General features: G+C 39.6%; 1 non-coding gene and 1 pseudogene across 1 annotated transcript; one reads left to right on the top strand and one right to left on the bottom strand.

Annotated features, from left to right (window-relative positions):
• Positions 1-1,987: 1,987 nt before the first annotated feature.
• LOC100954633 overlaps positions 1,988-23,720 on the top strand; it is a 165,844-nt pseudogene continuing 144,111 nt past the window's right edge.
• Positions 18,739-18,879, bottom strand: LOC111726807. The gene has a single exon (XR_002774501.1). It is a non-coding gene; the product is annotated as a U4 spliceosomal RNA (small nuclear RNA).

Raw genomic sequence — 23,720 nt, 5'->3', positions numbered from 1 at the left:
CATGTATGCATATTGGTACACACATAACATGTATGCATATTGGTACACACACGAGCACAAAATAACACATCATCTACAGTGTAGGAAACAGGCTATGGGGATTAACAGTGGAGTCAGAAAGACCAGTCAAGAACCTAGGGCAGAGGTCCTGAGAAGAGATACTGAAATTGTTTTTTGGCCAGGGCTGGGTTTGAACCTGCCACCTCCGGCATATGGGGCTGGTGCCCTACCCTTTTAAGCCATAGGCACTGCCCGAGATATTGGAATTTTTGAGGAGCCTGATGATAATAAGAAAAGTCTATGGATTTGAATGGGGCAAAAGAGGGGACAGAAATGAAGCCAATAAGAAACTGATGTGTGATGCTACACTCAAATTATATCCTATTGCTTTTCTAAAGAAACATTCATTTGTGTCTGACTCATTTTTCCTTCTCCACAGAATTATGAATTTGCTTAAGAATTCACCTCTCAGACAAGGGGATTCTCTCCTTATGCCAGAGCTAAATCTTGGTACGTTAAAGCTAATTTATAATCTCATTTATATCATTAGTGATTCGGTTTAGGCACAGACATGAAGTCATTCTGACTAATGAGAATTAAATTTGCTGGGGAACACTTGAGGAAAAAAAATCATCTTCAGAAGAAAGAAAAAAATCACACAGAAAGAAATAATATCTTCTTCCTCTGGGTTTTTTCACACCCAAATGTGAGACCTGGGATGCCGGCAGCCACCCGGCACCCAGGAAGGGACAGCCCTGAGAACGTAGCTGATCCCCTAAGGAAGGTAGAACACTCAGATGGAAAGAGCCTGGCCTTCGGGCTGCCTGTCTCTAGACCTTGTGTATGAGAGAGGATAAATCAAACCTTGATATTTAAGCTAGTTGAATGAGGGTTTTTGTTACTTGCGACCAAATTTATCCTCCGTGATCTAAGTTTCAAGCTTCAGTAAGTGTTAACTTTAAATTTAGCATTAATGTAATAACAATCTTTCCAAAGAAGACTGCTTCATTATTAATATGCTATGAGGAAAGGCTATGTAGATATATTTTCATGTACCTTTAATAATGGAAGAAGTTTTGTTGCTCAGTTTTTAAATTTATAATGAAGAGGTTGACTAACATCATGAAATCTAAAACAAGATATCAAATTGACCAGTCCAAATTTAGAGAAAGTATCAGGCAAACCAGAAACAAACAGAGTGAAGGAAAGTCTAGTCTAGTTGAGAACACATGTACTTAGGGAGGGAAAGGCTTTGGTTTGGCTTGGTTTTCGTTCATTATAGACTGAGGAAGCTTGAATAGAATTGTTTTTTGTGGCATTATCAGAAAAAGGAGGGGTGTGCAGAGCAGAGTCCCCAAACAACTGCATTGTTTAGTATCTGATTGCACATTACCTTTGTTTAAAATTATTTATGCCTGTGTTTGTGCATAAATGATGACAGTTTTGTGGAGAAATCAGACAGTGTGAATTCTTTCAAGGCCTGGTTTGTTTTCCTCAGGAATGTATTTTAAAGACCTACCTGTGCAAGTGAATGGGCATTGTTATTGCTATGTCATATTTCATTGTGTAAATATCAAACAGTGAAGGGAATTTGAAGAAGCGCGAATTCACAAAGAGGAAGAGAGAGGAAAGGATAAGAATAAACTTTAAAAGCCGTAAAGCAAATGAAGGGGCATAGTTGGACTGGGAGACGGGAGAGTTTTTCAAACATATGGTGGCAAGGAAGAAAGCCTAAAAATAAGCTATTTTATGCAAAAGAATGATCCAGAATTAAAGGTGTAAATGTCTCTAAAATGTGTCGTTGGAGGTGGAGCTAAACACGGGGAACTGGCTGCAAGTCTGTGAGGCAGACAGTGGGAACCCTGCTCCCCTCACCTGTGCACAAAAGCCGTGCCTGCCCCGCGTCCCTGGGGTGGAACACTGGGGATTCAGGCCCTGGCTGTGTTGGACCAGAGAGTCTGGGCTTGGGGGACCAAAGTGCAGCTGAATGGTTACTAAACACAGAGGAGCAGATGAAATTCTGTGTCCTGATTTGCCATCCCCGTCACAACTTCCTGCTCTGAGAACGCTGGACGGTTCACCTTTGGGAATGCCAGTCAACACCAGCAGAATGAATGGGCTGGAGATGTTGACAGCTGGTTCTTTATCCAGCATAAAAGACAACACATTTAGCAATGCTGAGCAAATCACGTGGCGCTTTCTGTCCACTTTCCGTACCTGCCCATCAGACACGCCATCAGATACCAGAGAAAAAACTCTAAATGTGACCAACGAAGGTAGAAACAGACACTTGCACAGAAGGGATTTAGAGGCCACAGGGTAGCAAACAGGATAAAATATTGTTTTAAGAACACTAAAAATGATACCTATGAGAATAAGAGGCCTTTCCATGGAATATTCAGAGAAAGTCCAAAAGAGCACTTAGAAATTATTATGATTAATGTGAAACTTAGTAGAAAATAAATTTAAAGAAAATTTCTCAGAAGTAAGGACAGAAATAAAAAGAAAAGATGAGCAAGAAAGCAAAGTTTCGAGATTCAGTCCGGATGTCTGGTGTTCAGACAGAGTTCCCAAAGATAGCGGAATACGATGGAAGGCAGACGCACTTCTACTAAAATCCTGAAGAACATTTTCCGTTGGTAAATGTTACAGAGAGAGATGTCAGTAAGATGTCTGGCTAGAGGTGCCTAAGGCTTGTTCCTCCCACAAAAAAGGCCCAAAAAACAAACAACTGCGTCTCAACCAGAGTGACCTCAGAAGAGTGTTGAGGGCAGCAGGGGTGCGGCAAAAACCCGGGGGGCTCAGAAACTCCAGATGGCCACGGAGAGAAGGGGAGGAACCCCGCGCCCCTGCCACCCCCAAGTCTCCGTTAAGATGGACTTGGAAGCAGAAGGGAGTTCTGCCTGTGGGGAAGAGGTAAGCAGCGGGCTCCCAGCAGCCCCCATCATAGCCACCGACACCTGTGGGCTTTGCTACTAGAGAATCCTGCAGGCCTCACAGGTGCTGAGCCCAGCTTAGGGGGTTCCCAGTTCTCAGGGCTGCACAACTCCAGAGGAACCCACCTTGCCTCCTGTGACCCAAACTGCTCCTGCGCTATACCACGCTGAAACCAGAGCTACTGCTGGTTAGCATCCTGCTCCAGGGGCCAGCGGTCACTCTGCCCCCACCCCCAGGCCTCGCCATCACTGCAACACTTTCACGCACACAGCGGTGCCCTTCTCCCAGCCGAGGGAGCTTCTGCAGCTCCCTACCACAGGCTAGGTGAAGCCCAGGCCCTGGCACTCAAACGAACCCCAGTGCCCTGTTCTCCAGGAATGAGAGCATTGGCTCGGGAGAGCAACTGTGACCCTGGTGCCCAGCCCTGTGCCACCCTGCCCCTCTGGGAGCAGGTACCTTGGCCTGCAGAGTAAGGTTTACCAGAGCCAAGAGACCAGCCACTGAACTAACTCAGTGCTAAACCTCAGGGGAATGACGGCATTGGCACAGGGGAGTAGCTGGGATTCCAGGACCCCGGCCCAGGTTTCTGTCATTGGCCTCTGTCCTACAGGAGCCTCCCAGGTCTCACCGCCACCTCTGGGCTGAGGTGATGTATCCGGCTCAGCTCCCTTTAGCTTTGACCCCTGGATTCTTCAGAGCTGTGCTTTGCCCTCAGCCCTTTTGTGCCCTTCCTAGGAACACAGGGAGGATGTCACCATATCGCAGGTCTTTCTGAGGGAGCAGAAGACCAGATGTATCAGCAGAGCCTCACTCTTCTCGGGAAGACACATGGCGGCCATGTGATTGTCCCTGTGTCAGGGTGTGACAGACGTCAGTGAGGTTGCTTTGCACCAGAGATCCAGGAGCCTGGTGAGACAGCGTCTCCCCCACTTTCAGACCCCCAACTTGTGTGCATTTTCTAACGCCTCGCCCAGAGCTGCCCCACAGGCCCCCCGGCAGACGTCACTGTAAACTCCTGCTTCCTCTCCTCCTCTCCTTCCCTCTCTGCCCAGTCTGGGTGGTGGGCACCGTGCTGACTCATCTAAATGTTTCTTTCAAGTGAGCTCGTACACTTTATCCTAGATTCTCCAAGTGTTTGATCCTGACACAAATGAAACATGGCATCTTTGGGCTTGGCTGAGGGATGCACATGAGTGGACGCAGAAAGAAGCACAGGTTAACTTTGTCAAATTATCATCCTGATAGAGTTGTTGAGTTGAAAATTTCTAGAGTGTTTTGGACAGTATTTCTCTGGTATTCCAGATATCTGAAATGGATAATGAAAGCCCAGCACACACAGAGGGATGAATTTACAAGCAACATGTAAAACAGTTATAAAATTATAAATGAATCATTCTCATGCAGTGAAGACCTTAAAATTCAGCAATCTAGGAAAAGGTCATGTTTAAATCTGAGCAACAGAGCCAAGTGAGAACACCTCAGTCACTACTGTATATATGGTATTTTCTCAGCACAGATTAGCCCTGCATGACCAGAAATACCAATATATCCTCCTTCAGAGACTGATCTTGCTTACTCAAGTTATTACTCTCGGCTATGACTTTTTGGGATTGCAAATGCATTAAAGAGAATTCACCGATCAGCTTCCAAATTATTTATTAATCAAACTAAGTATATTATTTTTTTTCAATTGATCCTACAAATTTATGCAGGTAGAATTCTAGTAATTTCAAGTTCCATGCAAGAAATATTTGTCGTTTCAAAGAAATATATTTATGTATGTAAAGTTGAAATATTGGAAATATTTTGTTTTTAATATTGCTCTTTTTGTAGTAGAAAATGCCTGTTAACTTTAGAAACAGTTTTATGTGAATGAAATATCCCACCTACAAAGTATGAACTTTAAATCCAGTTTTGATCTAATAGCATTATATTGGTGATATAAATCTCTTGTGTACTTGTGCTTCCTTGTAATGTTATTGTGCTCTGGTTTTTTTCCTGCTTCAGGGGAGTGATGGATGGCAGTGAGGCTTAACCCAATTTTACATCAAGTTTTTGCTAATCTCACACAACCCCTTCATAAATCTGAATAATTTGCTGCTGTGTTGCAATCCGCACGTGAGCTCCAGAGTGGTGTTGGCCTGAAATTATACATTAATGCAACATCCTTTGAAAACATAAGGGCTTTTATTGTTTCCATAACTGAATTATGTTTTCATCTTTTACACTGCTATAGTGGGTATTGCTTAGCAACAAGTCTCCGGGAGCAGGGAAGTGGAGCATGCCTTATTAGCATAATATGCTAATCCCCTGGTCTCCCTGCTGCTGGGTAAATTCACTGCTGGTCCTCTGACTCCTCTAGCCCAGTAAGAAGAGCTCTTTTCCACCTTTTAAAATAAGTTTGTATTTCTCTAAATAAAACCAATTAACTCTTAGTCACATGACAAGATAGATTAGTTCAATAAAAGGAATAAGTTCTAGTATTTGTATGAGAGAGAAATTTACTGTTAACAATAATTTATTGTATATTTCAAAATAACTAGATGACAAGAAATATAATATTCCCAATGTAAAGAAAAGACAATTGCTGGAGGTGATGGATATCCCAGTTACCGTGATTTGATCAGTATGTATCATATATGTGTATCAAAATATCACACTTCTCCCCCCCCCCCGCTACAATACAGATTGCTCTCACATGTTTTCACCTTGGTATCATTAAAATAAAAGTGACAGGATTAGGAGAATTGTGCTAAATACTTCACACGGACTATTGTCTCATTTAATTTGCACAATAGTCCATGTAAAGATGAAAACACTGAAGCTTACAAAACAATGGCAACTGCACAAAAATTCACCAGGCTTTGTGGAAGGTGCCTGTAGTCCCAGCTACTTTGGAGGCTGAGGCAAAAGAATCTCTTAAGCCCAAGAGTTTGAGGTTGCTGTGAGCTGTGGCACCACAGCACTCTACTGAGGAAGACATAATGAATGATACTCTGTCTCAAAAAATAAATAAATAAAATAAAATCTAGTGGGTTTTCTAACACTAGATCCAGTTAGAGATTAAACAAGCATTTGTCAAATACTCATAAGTAAACTGTGTTTTGGACTAGTTTGACCTCTGGGGTCCCTAACAGGTGAGATTCTGAGATTATTTCATTCCAAGAGGGAATGGAAATGACCTGTGAGTTATGTCTATAGTCTAGAAAATAGTAAATTATTTTATAAAGAATAACTCGTCTTAGGCTCAGACTGCAAGGAGATAACTTTTTAAGATTCCTTTCCTGTGCTGTCTCTCTGACTGAAATGTCTAGCTGGCATAGTTCTAGAAATGAAATCTATTCTTTCTTTGTCCTGTGAACATTAATTGTCACGTATATTTGTTACAGCTTGAGATCTGGGATAATGCCCTATAATAACAGGGAACAGCTATTAACACATTAATTAGGTTTCTTTTTATGGTACTATTGAGAAAGGTAATTATTTATTAGTTTATATCTTGTACCTTAAGAACTTCCGTTTTCATGTCAAATCTGAGACCCTGTTACAACTACAAACTAAAATTGATGCACAAGCACATTTGAGACCCAAATGATTATACATAATGAAAGAAATTCAAATTCATGCTAAGAAATAAATCTTTGGGTTGACGAGAAGAGCCTAAATATGACTGAAACTAATACATTCTCTAAGATGTACTAGTCAACGTCAGTGCTTGAACACAATTTTATTTTCTTTTCAAGTCTATACAAATCAGAGCTTATTCTAAATTGTCCTTCCCCCAAATGCTGCTATCAAAAACAGAAAGTTGTTTATTTCCTAAATCAGAATGTACGTAATAAAATATTATGCCCTGCAGTTATCTTAATGGGCAGAGTCACTCTGAGAATTCTGATCTCTTTATTCTGTACTTCTGCTGATACATATGCTAATTTTATATCATTCTATGCTTTTAAGAAAATACGCAGCTGACAATTGATCTCCCTTGGATAGGTTGACCCCGTTAAGAGAGAAGAGAGTTTCAGGCTGTCTTTCAGTCTTCCAGGAACGCGGCTGCACACTGTGGTGGTCCCAGGATCTGTGCAGTGCATTCTTCCAGACAGCAGGCGCCATCAGCTTCAGCAGTAACATATTGCTGGTCTGTCCAGCTCTACTGCTGAGGTGCTATCTGCGGGCAGACCTCTCAGGTGCTAGCAGTATCGCTTTGCCCTTGTCCAGTGAGAAGAATAAATTTTCCAGATGGCAGTCTTTGGGCTGACTGTTGTAGCTAACCAAACAAAGCTTAGTTTTGATCACAACAAACAATGGGAGTGGGAGGAAAGAAAAGAGAAACAAAAGAATTGTAGGCACTACAGACCCATCAAAGTTCCTGGGATCCAGGCATCCTCAAACTATGGCCCACGGGCCACATGCAGCCCGCTGAGGACATTTATCCTGCCCACTGGGTGTTTTTGCCACCGCTGCCTGTCCTGCTTAGCAGCTGACTCGTCCTGGGGCCTGCAATCCAGCCCTCCAACGGTCTGAGGGATAGTGAACTGGCCCCCTGTTTAAAACGTTTGAGGACCCCTGCTTAATCAATGATTCTCTAAGAAAGAAGATAAAAAATAATTTTAAAAGTTACCACTTGTTAGTTTTTTAGGATATTATTTGCTGCTAGCTTTCTACCAGCTAATTTAAGAATAATCTTTTAACTTTCAGATCAATTTTCAAATTGGGTAATAGTGTTCTCATTTTATGGAGAAGAAAACTGAGGTCCAGAAAGATTAAATGATGTTGCCAGTCACACAACCAGATAGCGGTGGGGCAGGCAGCTGATCCCATCTCCTGTATACTCAGAGTTCCATCCATCAATCTCTGCTGAAATTGTGCTCCATTACTTCATTCTACACAAAAGCCAGTGAACTAAAAGAGAATGAGAGATGAAAATCCAGCTATGAGCAACCAATAAAAAAATTCATCTATCAACTGTGCTATTGAAGCCATAATGAGACTTCTAATAAGAAGATTGTGGCAAAGCCCCAAACCAGAGGAGCAGACTTACCACATAATGAAAATAAGAGCAACCCCCAACATGCTGGGATTTTGGAATCGTCCTCCATAGGCCTCTCCTTTCTACCTTTGTAGGTGAAAATTTACCCATTTTAGAATTCCTAGACTCTTGCCCCAACTTGGGTTTAGGGGAATTCTGCATGTTTCGAATGGCATAGCCTACTTCTTACCCTAAAAGCTGTAAAAGCTGCTCACATTGTTAGCCCAACTTGCAGCTGGTACTTGAGCAATAGACTTGGGCTCAGATATTGATACTTCTGGCTGGGATCTTAAACACAGAATCAGTAACTCAGAGAAACAGTGGTAGTGAAAAATTGATTATTTTCTTTGCAAGACTAGGTAGAGACATGTGATGGTTGGGGGCAGGAGTCGAAGCAATGGGATGGCGGCATGGGAGGCAGCAGCCAGTGATCTGTGTGAGGGTGACAGGGACCTCGCTGCTCCTGTTCTCTGGTTTAGCGTTGGCAAGGGTTCTCATTGCTGACCACTTCCTTTTATTTCTGTTCGTTTTTTGACCTTGGTTCTCCTAAGTTCCTGATGATCAAAGGCACCACATGATATTCTAGCAATAAATTCTCTGATTTAAATCAATCAGTGTTATTTAGGGCCGGTAGGAAATAGTATTAATATGCTCACCATCAGTCTATTAAGTATGTCAAATGCTTGCTATGAGATTTAGCTTGTGATTTGATTATACTGAGAACCCTTACCACCAACCAATGGCTTAATTAAGAGTGGCATTCAATATCTCGTGTATCTATGGATGTGTTAGTATATTAAACTCCCTGGCAGAAACTAAGCAAGTCACAAGGGACAAGAGCTGAGCCCAGTGTGCATGTTATCTGGGGAGGGGAGGACCAGGTGTGACTGGAACAAGGAAAGAGCGATAACTACAGTAATTTCTAGATTTTAGCCATGGCTCACGTTCTTGGGTCATGCAGAGACCCAAGTCTCTGCATGACAAGTCCTCGGTTCAAAAGTTTGGACCCCTATTGCAAGAATTATGCTCAGAGGGGAGAAAGGAAGCATCATTACTGCCACTGCATTTATGGGATATCTGTTGAGCAATCATTCCAACATTCATTAAGTTATTTGTGGTCACAACGATTTGTTTGACAAATTACTGCAATTTTAAAGATAAAGAAATTTCAAAGGGTCAAAACTTACAGAAGTTACTCAGCAAGTAAAGAGCAGTGCTGGGATCTGGATCCAAGCAGTACCAGCTCTTACAACTTTCTTAATTATTTTTTTTTGAAATTTCCTTTGAAACACATTTTATTCTTCTATTTTGTTATTCGTTTTTATTAATTGGTTCAGGCTGATTGAGGGTACAAAGAATTAGGTTACCCTGTTTGCAATTCTAGGTAAAGTCCCTCTTATAGTTGTGTCCCACCCCCATGAGGTGTGCCATACTCCTCAACCTCCATCCCCCCTCCCTCTCCTCAGCTCCCTGTTGCAGCCCACCATGAATTGATTTGAATTTTTTCTTACTTTTTCCTAAAAAAAAGAGAGAGAGAGGTGATAGAAAGATCTTTTCGATACATAACAGAACAGCGTTCCCTCCAGAAATCCTGTGTTAGGGCTTCCCACTCTCCACCAACTTCTCATAGACAAGGTCAGAAACAGGCAGAGCCCTCCCTGTCGTTCCCAGTCTCACGTGAGCTGATGTTGCTGTTCTGCTCCCGTTCTGCCCACTACACTCATCTGCCTCTTCCTATTTGCTCTCCTTCTTAGCTCATCATTCTTGCCTTTCTTAACCCTTATCTGCCAGGAATACTGATACACCATCTTCAAGGTCTAACTCAAAGCCTCTTTTCTTGAAGCCTGATCCCTCATCACTGTTCCCTATCAATGGTCTTATCCATCTCCTGGAATCATTTCTCATCCGTTCCATTTATGTGAAAATAACTCACATAGTTTAGTGCCACAACATATCCCAATGACTGACCTGAATCCAATTATGTGCTAAACAATTTTTAATTTTGTAAATTTTGTTTTGAAGTCATACAGAATCTGAGGACCTTGCAGAGAAATGCAAGGTCCTTCTTCAAGGACCTTCTTCACTCAATCTCCTCCAAAGCTAACGTCTTACATACTATAGAACAGCAGATGAAATAATTGGCATTAGAAAGAATCTAGTGGGTTAACATCTGTTGCAAGGAGAAAGACTTTTGATTTGCATTGTTGGTGAACTAGTTCCTGCAAAACTATTCCCAGAATGTGAGTATAACGATAGACTCTATAGCATGACATGCTTTGAGAAGCCAGCATGATACCGAATGTAACCCATTGTCACTATGGCTGGAAGTAAGACTCTCAGATCAAGAAACTCACTAACCAACTACACTTGAAGCTGAAATTCATGGTTATGGGACATACTTATTAATGAAATGTTATTGGGAACCTTTTCCCTCATAGCCCCCAGAGGATGGTTTTGTATAAAATAAAAGAAAGAAGATGTATTGTGGACTCAAGCCTAGAATTTTAACCTTGAGTCTACCATCTATTGATTTGTTGTTAATTGTACAACATTGGGTAAGGCATCTAACCACTGAGCCTTAAAGTTATCTATCCTGCACAGTGATAAAACTAACAGCAATCTCCTAGGATTGTTTAAAGATTAAAGGATGTACCAAAAAGTTACATGTTATGTAGTAAGATCTAAATGTGTGGGTTTGAATTTTTTAGACCAGAAGTTCTTAACCTGTGAGTCGTGACCCTTTGTAACAATGAAAATACATCCTGCATATCAGATATTTACATTATGATTCATAACAGTAACAAAATTACAGTTATAAAGTAGCAACGAAAATAATTTTATGGTTGGGGGTCACCACAACATGAGAAACTATATTAAAGGGTTATGGCATTAGGAGGCATTAGGAAGGTTGAGAACCACTGTTTTAGACCATTTAAAGTATATATAAAACCCTCAAGAAACCTTTACTCTATCTGAAAAGACAATGTTATCTGATATATGAAACCAAGTGTTGAGTGGAATTGCATTTTACCTAAGATTTTTAAATAATCACATTTTGAAACATTTGCTTTAGTTTTGTTTCCTGTTTGGTCCTTATTTTCTCCATGCTTAGCATGTAAAGAATTTAACACATTTATGATCCTGGAGCTAGATTTTTAATCAGTTTTAATTTGGCGAGCCCTTAAATTGTACTTGTACCCACTAATTCACCTTTCAGAAAGGTTCCTTTTGAATTTTCTATGCCTTTTGACTATTCATATAATTGTTCACATAACTGCAATATGTGCTATGTGACCATTTAACCGAAAATAAATCAATCACATCTTTGGACCTTTCAAGTTTGTAAAGGTAAATGCTCTGTTCAATTATATCTCATTTGTTTCATAATTTAAACCTCATGCAACACTTCATGAATTGGAGAATAATAACTTCATGATCTTTGGAAATTTATGTTAACTTATGATTTCGAAACAATTGTATATTCATTAGAAGTTGCAAAAAAAAAAAGTGCAGAGAGAGGTCTCATGAACCTTTCACCCAGTTTTCTCCAATAGTAAAGTTACTGAAATTTCTTTCTTTAGTAGGTCCTTGGTCTGGGGAATTCAAAGAATGAAGCCACAGATCACAGATCAGTGGCAAGATAGGACTTTCTAGACAGAAAGGAATACAGGAGGAAAAAGCATCAGAGTTTCTGGACAGAAGGACTAAAAAGCCCCAGAACTTCTGGCAAAGGGAAGGTCCCAAGTGTGAAGGTCTCCACGCGGGTTCTTTGTTTAGGGGTGGACACACTTTTTCAATGTTAATGAGTGTTACTGACAAATGAATGAGCAGTCTGTCCAGCTCAGGGTAAAAGGTTGGGGAATTCCCTTCATGAAAATACCCAGGCCTAGGAAAACTGGGGTCCCTTATCCACCTTGAATGGGGGAACCCTGTCTCAGCAACATCTTCCAAAGGTATCAAAACCAGAAAACTGACATTGATAAAATCCACTGAACTTGCCCGGCTTTCACAGACTTTACCTGCACTCATATCTGTGTGTGCACTCTCACCTGTGCACACGTACGTGTGTGTGGCTGCGTAATTAAGGTCCGCGCAGGTGGCTGCAGGGAGCACTCGTTGGTTCCCTTACGTCCATCCCTCGGGCGCTGTGCTGTGGCTGTCCTGCCGTCTGTTCCCTCACTCACCACTTAGCAGCATGTGGGTCGTTTCCAAGTATTGGCTGTCACGCATGAAGCTGCTATGAACATTCAGGTACAGATTTTTATGTGAACATAAGTTTTCATTTCTCTGGAATAAATGCCCAGGAGTGTAATTGCTGAGTCATATGGTTTAATGCATATGTAGTTTTATAAAAAGCAAATTGTTCTTCTGCAGTAATGCCACTGTGAGTGCCACCAGCAATATGTGCTCTAGTACCACATCTTTGGTAGCATTTGGTGCTATCGCTATTCCTTTTTTATTTTAGCCATAATAATAAGTGTGTAGGGATCATTTTGTGTTAGTATGCCTTTCTCTAGCTTTGAAATTTTTCTATTTTTTTTCTATATGTGTTTAACTCTTATGTGTTACATTTAACTCCACCATCTGTTTCGAGTTAATTTTTGAAGAGGGTAGAAGGTTTAGAAGGAGATTCATTTTGGGGTTTCTATGTGTGTGTGTGTGTATTGGATTGTTTGGGAGTTTTGCCTATTAATATCCAATTATGTTAGCACTACAATTGAAAAGGCTACACTGTCTCTAATGAATTGCTGTTGTGCTTTTCTAAATGCAAGAGCGGTAGGGCATAATTGCATGGGTCTATTTCTGGTTTCTATTCCGTCTTACTGATCTATGCGTATAGCTATCTGCCAATACCACAATCTCTTGATTAGTGTGGTCAGATTGTAAGTCCCAACACGGACCAGAGTAACTCTTCTGACTTCATTCTTTTATAATACTATGTTAGCTATTCTGGGCCTTTATCTTTTCATACAAATCTTAGAATAAGTGTGTCTGGGTCTGGTACAACTTTTTGAAGTTGTAAAGCCAATTACTCCAATCCTGTAGATCAGCTTGGGAAGCTGTGTCTCTAATCCATAAATGGAAAAAGCTTTTTCAATTAGTTTTCTTTGATTCTTTCATGATTTTGTAATGCAGCATCCAGATCTCATACATATTTTATTACATTTAGACCTAAGTATTTGACTTATTTGGAATAGTAAATAGTATTGAAGTTTTTATTTTGGTTTCCAATTTGGTATTTTTAGTATTTAGAAATACAATTGATTTGTGTGTTGACCTTTCATCACATGACTGTAATGAACTCACTTTTAGCTCTAGAAAAATTTGTAGACTTTTCAGATTTCTTTGCAGTTGTTTACCTGTGAATAGAAACAGTTTTATGTCTTCTTTTCCAATCTGGTTTTTTTTTTTTTTTTTTGCATTATTTCACTAACTTGAAATTTCAGTACAATGTTGAATAAGAATAGTAAAAGTGGATAAATTTGTCTTGATCTCAGTTTTAAAGGAAAATAAGTCAGTCTTTAACTATTAACTATACTTTTAATGTATACATTTTTTATGATGTTGAAGAAATCCCCTTCTATTCCAAGCTGGTTAAACGTTTTTGTCATGAATGGGCACTTAATTTTGTCATAATTTTCCTGCATCAATATATATGATCAAATAATTTTTCATTTTTAGCCTTTTGATTTTGTCAATTACCTTAATTGATTTTTTTAAAGTTTCTAAAATTGAATCAGTCCTGCATGTGGAGATACAGCCCTCTTTGCTATTGTATGTTAATCTTTTTACATATCATTGGATTTGTTTGCTAATTTTTGGTTTAAGCTCATGGTAGATATTTTCCCATGGTTTTCATTATTTTCTTTTTGTGTGTGTTGTGTTTGTATGTTTGTGGTATCAGGGTAACACTGGTCTCATAAAATGGAGGAAAACGTTCCTTCCTCATCTACTTTTTGGAAGAATTTATATAAAATTGACATTAACTTTCTTTAAATCTTTGCCTAAATTCTCCTGTGGAACCATCTGGACCTAAAGATTTCTTTCGAGGAGGCTTTTAACACAAATTCTGTTTCTTTAATATGACAGTAAAGGTTATACCAATCAGCTTAGCTGAGTTTGGGTAGTTTATGGTTTCCAAATAATTGGTTCATTTCTTCTGATTGACTTGTAAACAATTATGTACCAATTTATTTTTATCATTTGACAAATGTTTTGATCATTTTAATGGCAATCTACTCTAATTTACTTATTCATCTCCACGAAGAATGGTATTTTGATATTGCTCAAGATGTTTCTTAGTGATTTAATATCACTGATCTTTCCTCGTGTTTTCGGGAGCTGTTGTGTGTGTGAGGTGTGGGCTCCGACCCTTACAGGCCTCATCCTACCACATTGTAAGCTTGAATAATTCTTTCTGCCTGTCCTCTTCTCTCTTTCCTCATTGTCACCAGCCACTTCTACAGATGATTTTGTACTTAGCTCTTAACAACCCTCACCCACCTGTATCACAATAGTTGATTCAAATCCACTTAAAATTTGGAACTGTATGTTCAGCATTTTGGGGTCTTGGCTTAGGAGGTAATGGGCTCTTAATGACAGTTTAATGAGTTCTACTTCTGTAAAATGATAAAATTCTAGGACCCTCAGATGGAAATAAGCTTTGATAAGACATTATGCAAAGAAATTGTTTGCTTGTTTTTGATTACTGTAGATACCAGAATCTTGACTACTATGCTCATGTATTTTCCTGTTACTATGCTGAAATCAGCTCTCCAACTAACTTAATTAACAATATAAAATTTTGTATAGAATTACTAAAACTACTCTCCAAGATGATGGCTAAATACACAGCTAACTTAGAAATATTTATTTCTACCACTAGCTACCACCGTGAGCTAATTACGTACGGTGGTATTCTTACATAAAAAATTCTGCTCTCCAATCACCTCAAGAAAGCTCTCAGTTAATAGAAATATCTGTCTTCTGAATATTTTCTTCTAGGCTTTGATGGTCTAATTCTGTTTGCCCAGTAAGGATCAGATTTATTACCATTTGTCAAAATTTCTTATTCTATATGTGATCCTTCTAAGTAAGAGTCTTTCCTTTTTTTTCATTCCCCCCCAAAAAATAAACTAATAATGCAAATGAATTTCTGCCTTACTTTCCAAACTGAAAATGATTCCATCTATTTACTTGTCCATATGGCATCTTTGATCAGCACATTCTGTGGTGACGGACAGCGGTTGTATTCAGAAGTAATCCCATGACTGGGGCTTCTGCAGAAGCCAGACGTCCCCACTGAGAAGACACACAGGTGCCATAATCCTTCCTACATAACATCATTTTGCAACTTCTTTGGCTGACTTGGAAGGTATTTATGTTTAAACCTTAAATACGTCCCATAGCATGAACTTCCTATAAGCTTTATAAAAATGATTTTAGCAATTTGACATTTTTATTTTATTCCATTCTACTTTTTAATTCATTTTCTTAGTCCTCAGTAGAGCACTGAGCTTATACTGCCCGAACTTCTATCATTGATCCACTCTTCATTTTCATTTTGTGCCTTCCAAGATAAATATGTTTCTGAAGAGTTTTAGGTAGTAATAGAGGAATTCCAAAAAGGAAACTTCAGTATAAAGGAGCCCAAAGAGAAGTTTCATTCATGTCATGATTTTGCCCAAAGACTCATTTGAAATGTGTGTTTTTGTTCTTGGAGGTTTTCAAGCTGACCACACACCTTGTGCTCCCGTGGGCCCCAAGCAGGCAGTTTAATTTGATCTTTGGCTTTCTCTGTTCTTTAGTGCTGTTTGGGATTTCATGAAAAAAACTGGGAGAAGTTTCAGAGGAATTCTGCTCCCACAGACCACGACCTGTGCCCATTCACCATGACTCTATTTGGTGCGTTCATCTCCATCAGGCAAAGGGTGAAGGACAGGTACTCTACCCTTCACTGGCCTCAGCAGGGTGGTCCTTTCACCTCTTATTTCTTAATCAGAAACATATGTTCTGTCTCGAAGGGTATCTGACCCTGCAGGAAGAATCAATACTGCTCTGGAGACAAAGCAGGGTTTCTACACAGTAACATCAAAAACTTTAAAGGAAAACTGATACTTTATTTGTAACTTTGTCCTTTTTTCCTTCTGTCTTCTTTAAAACATTGTTATGTGCTTGTTGATGTAAGGACAAAGGCTGCTTTCGTCGTCGTTGCGGGTTTTATAAGCTGTATAGAAACGGCCTGGGCACTGTGGCAGAGCGCTCTCTCTTGGTTTTCCTTTCCCCGTTAACAATTTCTGGTAACAGCTGTCTGTGCCCACCCCCATCCTATTCACCAGAGTCCCAATTCCCTCTCTTAATCATAGTGAAAGCTTTCATGTTTATTCTTTCAATCCTTTTTCTAAAATTGTAGAAATTATACATCACTCTTTGCAAAAGCACTGTCCTCTTGAGGTTTTTTCTTGGGTTTGATCACTAGAAAGAACTTAATAATCTCTCTAGTACTTAAAAGCCATGTTCATTATCTGATATTCAGGTTTACCTCGAGTCTGGTATAGGCCACCCATGCAAAACATTGAGTGAATTCTTGGGCAAGTTCACTGTTCTACAGCACTTAATGTCCTGCCTGTGGTAGATGAATGAATACTCTACCTAGGATGCAGGAACTTTTTTTTATAATTCAGATTAATATGAGGGTGTAATGATTAAGTTACATTGTTTGTGTTTCTGAGATAAAGTTAAAGTTGCAGCTGAGGCAGTTGAGCCCTTTGTCCAGGGTGTGTGCTGTACACCCTCACACCGAGTCGGTCAGGGGAGAACTCACCATCCCCCTTCTTTCCCAGGTCCCTCCTTCCCCCTGCCCCCGCTCGAGTATCCTGTGTTATTCTCTCATAGGGGCATGTGGTTATGTTTCTATTAGATTCATATTAATATTGAGCACATCGGATATTTAACAATAATGACTCTATCCTGTACTGAAATCTTAAGAATTGCAACATGTGATTCCTACTTCTACTGTGCTTTCTTACCCCCTACCTGGTGGCATATCCTTTCTGTTGCCCACCGAAGGATTCAGTCAAAAGTAGTCATTCTATTTTATCTGCATATAATATCTGTCAATATCTTTCTGAGGATAAAGTGTCTGCACATTACACAAGGCATGCTGATAAAAAAAAAAAGCACTGCTATGGATGGCTCAGTCTTCTTCATGAAATTTAAATTAGGGCTATTTTATTTCAGACTCTTTCTATATATAAATAGAGGTAGATTTGTGATTGGCAGGATAGGAAGAGAGAAAAGGAAGGTGAAAGAGACAGCATCAGGGGTTTTAATAAGTGTTCTTATTACTAAATCATCTAAATAGTTTTTAATTGACATGTCAGGTATAGAATTTTAAAATCAAATGTTAGAAACAGAATGTTAACGGAGAAGGGGCCAGAATGTATTGCTTTCTCAAGGTCAGGAGCATGAGGTAATGCACTAAAGTGATCACAGTCATATCCAAAAAAGTACGTGATGAGCTAAGTTTTCTAAAATCCTGGAGATAAGAACCACCCTACAGTAAAGTAGCATTCATTCCATTAGTAGCCCGTTACTTAGCAGTTACAAGGAGAAACTCAAACTTGTTTAGAGAAAGGAAATATTTATCTCACACAACCTAAAGGATTAATTAGTATAGTGGGCAAAGACTGGGACCAGGGGCTTGCTACCACCACAAAGTTTTCTCTCCCAGCCCCTCATTTTGATTCTCCCCTCTGGTGGACAATGTTTTCTCTGACTATATACTAGTGGCAATAGCCAGTATTTATAAGTCCTAGAGAAAATTCTTTTTGTATTGAATAAAGCAGGACTCTTATGTGAATGAAATTCTGTACATTCCAAGGTAAGTAACAACTTCAAACAAATGCAGGACCTGCCTCACTGTGCTCATGTTAGAACCCTGGAGTGATTATGAACAACTACTGTGATGAGTAACCATAGTTCTCAACCAGACTGGGCTACAAGGTACCCAGATATTTAGTCAAATATTACTTTGGGTGTTTCTGTGAGGGTGTTTTGGGATGAGTTTAATATTTGAATCCATAGAATGAGTAAAGCAGACTTCCCCTCCCACGTAGGTGAACTTCATCTAATCAGATGACAGCCTGAATAGGATGACAAAAAGGCTGATGCTCCCACAAACAGGGAATTCCTCCCTACCTGACTGTCTACCAGCTGGGACTTCTCCTGCCTTTGAACTTGAACTGGAACTTACATCATCAGTTTGCCCTGGTCTCAGGCCTGTGGACTCAAATTTTAACTATACAGTTGGGCCTCCTGGGCCTCCTGAGACTTCTTGACCTCCATAATGGTCTAGGATGGTTCCCATAGTAAATCTCAATATCACTCTCATTTCATATACATATTTTACACGTGCCTATACATATATGTATATATGAGACATTCATATATATATATGAGATAGCAATATAAATGTATATATGTGAGAGAGATCTACATATATAGAGAGAGAAATAGATACTTTCTGTCAGTTCTGTTCTCTAGAGATCCCTAAATAATTCCATAATTAATTCTATAATTCCATAATTCATCTCATCATCCCATAATTCCATAATTTATGCCACCATCCCCTCATTCTAGAATTCATCTCATCATTCCATAATTCCTTCCATAATTCATAATTCCATAGTTTCATAATTTATTTAATAACTCATTCCATAAGTCCTCAATTCTTTTTTTTTATTATTTTTTACATTTTTATTTTTATTCAGTCTCCATAGAGACTGTCAAAAATTGCCAATGCTGACTATATTTCAAGTCGTCATGGCGGGGTATTGGGAAAAGTTTTCAATTAGCAATAATCGCGTCTTGGATAAACCTCATTGGCTACAATACTGCCACTGTGCAAAGCTTAAGTCCTCAATTCTATAATTCATTCCTTAATTCCTGAATACATTCCACATTTTTTAATTCATTCCATAACTCCTTCCTTTCTTCCATAATTCCTTCCTTCCATCCATAATTCCATAATTCATTCATTCCTTCCTTTCAAAATGACTGCCTTCCATAATTCCTCCCCTACGTCCATCTATCCTTCCTTCCTTCCCTCCTTCCTTCCTTCCTCCTTCCCTCCTTCCTCCCTGAGAGAGAGGTGCCAGCTGACATGATTAGAGCCAGGGAAGAACAGCAATCTGGGAACTAAAGACTTAGAAAAGCTGATTGTGTGATTTAATTCAAGTCTGAAGGCCCAGGAACCAGTAGCAACAATGTTGGAGGGCAGAAGGGGACATATGACCCAGCTCAACAAAAAGAATGAATCTGGCCCTTCTCCACCTTTGGATCTTCTCACTCTGTCTACTGGATCCAGATATGGCCTCACAGACCTGGAAATGAAGCTTTATCAGCTATGGGGGACCAACTCTCCACCCAGTCAAGAGTCACATTCACACACATAAAATTCATCATTATATATCTGCTATTGGTTATGTCTCTCTGGACAACCCAGACTACAATTACATGAGTACAGATATTCTTTTTTGAAACAAGAAAGAATTTTTGCCAGTGTCCCATAGCAATGTACTTTTCTTTTTATTAAATGATAACTATGTACATTAATGCAATCATGGGGTACGGTGTAGTGTTTTCAATTTGAAATATTTTTATCAAACTGGTTAACACAGACTTTATGACATTTACTTAGTTATTGCATTAAGACATTTATACTCTACTTTTAGAAAGATTCACTTGTACTTTTAAAAATAGTAATTGAACTTCACTCTTATCCAAGGCATAAAACAAAAGCTAATATTTATATACTGCTTTCTCTTCTAGTTTGCTTGTATTATCTCACTTAATCCTCACAATAACCTTATAATGTAAAAATATTACACCCATTTTGTAGATGACAAACTGCAGCATAAGAATGGCTTAATTTATTTTCTGAGGCCAAACTAACAAGTGGTGGAGCTGGATACGTAGCTGACGTTCTATGTAGAGAGTAAGAGCACCGAGTGCTGTGTGCAGGGAGCCTGAGCACCGGGTGCTGTGTGCAGGGAGCCTGAGCACCGGGTGCTGTGTACAGGGAGCCTTCACAGTCCCTTGCTATTCCATCCGAGGTAAATTTATATTTGCTCCACATGGAAGTCTGCTCTCTCTCGGGTTCTAAAATGCTGACCTTAACATGCTGATGGAGTAAATCAATGAGTCAAGGATGATAATAAATATTACACATTGAACATTATTCCTTCCCAACTTTTGAGAAAGCATAAAATTGAACAGAGAAAACGTAAATGAAGTCATCAATCTGTCCCGGTAGCTATCATAAATTCCATGCTGAATCACAAAAAGAATGGAATTTCTCACTATACATTGGTATTTTCTACACATGTTTATTAACAACACAGAAATGGTACATCAAAGGAACAATCGGCCGAGAAATGTACATTGCTTACTTGTCAGTCACTGTGCAACAGAAACAAAGGGATCCCTCCCCTCCAGCCCTAGATGTGCCATTCTCCAGGCGCCCGACCACATGTGCTGGCTGCGTACAAGGGAAAGAGCGAAACAAAGGAAGAGGTTTATTTTTAATCCTGATAAGCTAGAAAATGCAAAAACTATTATTTTTCTGCTGATTCTTCTCTAAAATCTCTAGAACTCACGTTAGATTGGAAAAATATCTCCCTTTGAGTAAAGCTCCTGAAAGCGTTCTCTTCAAGTTCAGTGTCACTGAGATAAGTAAGCACAAGAGCAGCTACCAGGGGAAAGGTTTCCACATTACCCCCACTCTTAATCTTCACCACATCAAAATATTTTGTCATGCAAAGGTCTTTCTTCTCTGAAGCAGTGTAGCTATTTTTCTATACCCTTATCATGAAAGCAGTTTCAATTAATAAAATGGAAGCCTTACTTTTGCAAATGAAGTCATTCAACCTGATGCCACCAGCAGAACAGGAGCGTCCTGGGACCAAGTGCTACATGACTTAACGAAGTGTTGTAATTAGAAGTGTGTCTTTTAGGAAATTACCCAGAATATGCTCATGAACTGCCAACCGCCTCTGCTGTTGCCAGCGCAAATGAAGATTTTACACATATTTAATAATGTGAGCGTGCAAATTTAGAGTGTACTATCTCAAAATTCCCAGAAATGAATCATAGGTTGTTAATCTGCAATGCTTACTTATCTTACATCATTTTGTGATTTAATGCAAATGTAAGTGCTCTTGATTTACTTAAATGATATAATGTACTTCTAAGTATTTTGAAGTTTGAGTAAAGGTTAACAATGTTGATGTTTACCCCCGTGTGTGCCCTGCTCAGTGCATGCCTGTGTGTTTCAATTTGGGTTCCTTTAAGCTAACCCTATATTTAATAATATCCTGACCCCTGTTCCTCTAGTTACACTTTTACTTGAATTTAAAGAGAAAATAATGCAAACATTTATGTACGTTTGCTAACTAATTTCACTTAGGAATGCTATTTTTTATGTGTGCTTCGAAAAGAACAATTTCTCTGGACCAAGGCCTCGGAAGCACAGTTAGGCCACTTCAGAGAGGATGTAAACAGTTGTACCGGGACCTGTATGGTAGGACCTGTGTGTGTGTGCAGACCTGTGTGTGCCTACACACTGTGTGAGTGCCAGAGCGTAAAGTGGTAAAAGCAGACTTTTTTCAGCCACGACTGCAACAGGAGAAAAGAGACTTCAGTTTAGAACTGGGCTCAGTTCTGAATACAACACGGACAACTAGGGGGTGATAGGCACAGAGCCAAGTGGGAATCAGTGGGTAGGAAATTACTTAGAGGAAACCTCAGGGAAGTGGGGAGATGGCCGAATAAACACACCTCACAGGATTCTTGCTGAGCTGAGTTAGGAGTTTTGCTAAAACTGGACTCCTCAAGGAGTGCATGAAAGCATGAAAGCCCAAGGTCAAAGCCAAGTCAAGGCATGTGCTCTGTGGCGCCTGACAAAAGTCTGGTCAAAGATAGTCTTTGACTCAGATGTCCTCAAACTACGGCCCATGGGCCACATGCAGCCCGCCGGGTGTTTTTGCCGCCACTGCCTATCCTGCTTGGCAGCCGACTCGTCCTGCGGCCTGCAGTCCGTCCCTCCGATGGTGGACTGGCTCCCTGTTTAAAAAGTTTGAGGACCCCTCTCTTTGTCAATGTACAAGGAAGGACAGAAGTAACTTGAAGCCACGGATGAATCTTTCCCTTCTCTTGGTAAGACACACATGATCATAGGGTAGGAGTGTTGCCTAAAGAGCTTAAAGTTCTGTCCTGTCGCTAAGAGTACACAACCGCCCTTCAGGATGACAGGGATATTCTGACTCCAGTGTGAAAATTCAATATGCAAGGTAGCGAGCAGCCAACATACAAAATAATCAGAAAGCCTGAATTTATATGACTCATTTAAATATTATTTGGCCTAGCCATTTAATTTTCTCAAAGGTATTTACATATATATATTAAATCTTACCAACACTCTATCACATAGGATGAGCATCCCTAATCTAATAGTCTGAAATCTAAAACGCTCCAAACTCTAAAACTTTTTGAGCACCAACATACCTTTGCACTTGACCTCACGTGACAAAACGTAGAAGCAAAACACACGGTTTATTTAGTGGCCCCAAAGAAGTTCCTGTACAATGTATAATCCAAAAAATCCCATGTAATGAAAACACGGCATGACAGTGGAGCTGGAAGCCCGCCCTGCCCTGTGCGCAGCTGTTCAGCAGCTGGTGCAGGCATTCTGGTGGGGTCACTTTGCTGTGGAGTCACCCTGCACACACTATTCCATTGTATTCATGGCATTTCATATTTTTCCTGTTAAGTACTTAGGAATGAGTAAGTTTAAGAAAATGATTCCTTACCAGTGACATATAAATTCAGAGCCAAGAATAATGGTGGTGTTAAACAACCAAGATTGTCCACATGGGTGGCTGAGATACTAACACTTTTGTTTCTAATGATTCAGAGCATATAAACTTTGTTTCATGTATGAAATAATGAAATGTACTAGGTGTAGAATATAAATGTCTTAACACAGTAACTAAGAAAATGCAGTGAAGGCTATGTTGACCAGTTTGATGAAAGCATTTCAAATTATATGTAAAATAAGCACATTGTACCCCATGATTGCATTAATGTACACAGCTATGATTTAATAATAATAAAAAAAATAGTAAAAAGAAAACAATACCCATCTCCTCAAGAAGGGAATGGTTTAGTGGAGGGGTGGTCATAAACTAGAAATCACATAAACAAAGTAATTTCATATAGTGGTGATAAATGAATAAAATAATCTAACACATTAGAAATACAAACATATATATGTATATATGTAATTACCTTCAATCTATATGTATAGGGTGTACCCAAAACATAAATTTTGTATTTAGACTTGGGTCCCATCCCCAAACTATCTCAGTTTATATATATGCAAATATTACAAAGTCCAAAATGATTTGAAATCTGAAACACTTCTGGTCCCAAGCATTTCAGATAAGGGATGCGTAAACTGTATTAGCTAATTTTTTTCAAATGAGGAAATAGTTGTTTCAAAGCAAAATACCAGGGCGGTGCCTGTGGTTCAGTGGGCAGGGTGCCAGCCCCATATACCAAGGGTGGTAGGTTCAAACCCAGCCCCAGCCAAACTGCAACAACAACAAAAATAGCCGGGCGTTGTGGCAGGTGCCTGTAGTCCCAGCTACTCGGGAGGCTGAGGCAAGAGAATCGCCTAAGCCCAAGGAGTTGG

Source organism: Otolemur garnettii, unplaced genomic scaffold (genome assembly GCF_000181295.1).
Source record: "Otolemur garnettii isolate 467f Iridium unplaced genomic scaffold, OtoGar3 scaffold00081, whole genome shotgun sequence".
In the NCBI taxonomy this organism is placed as follows: Eukaryota; Metazoa; Chordata; class Mammalia; order Primates; family Galagidae; genus Otolemur; species Otolemur garnettii.
The sequence above is the reverse complement of the archived record's forward strand: the minus strand, read 5'-3'. Positions and strand labels throughout refer to the sequence as shown.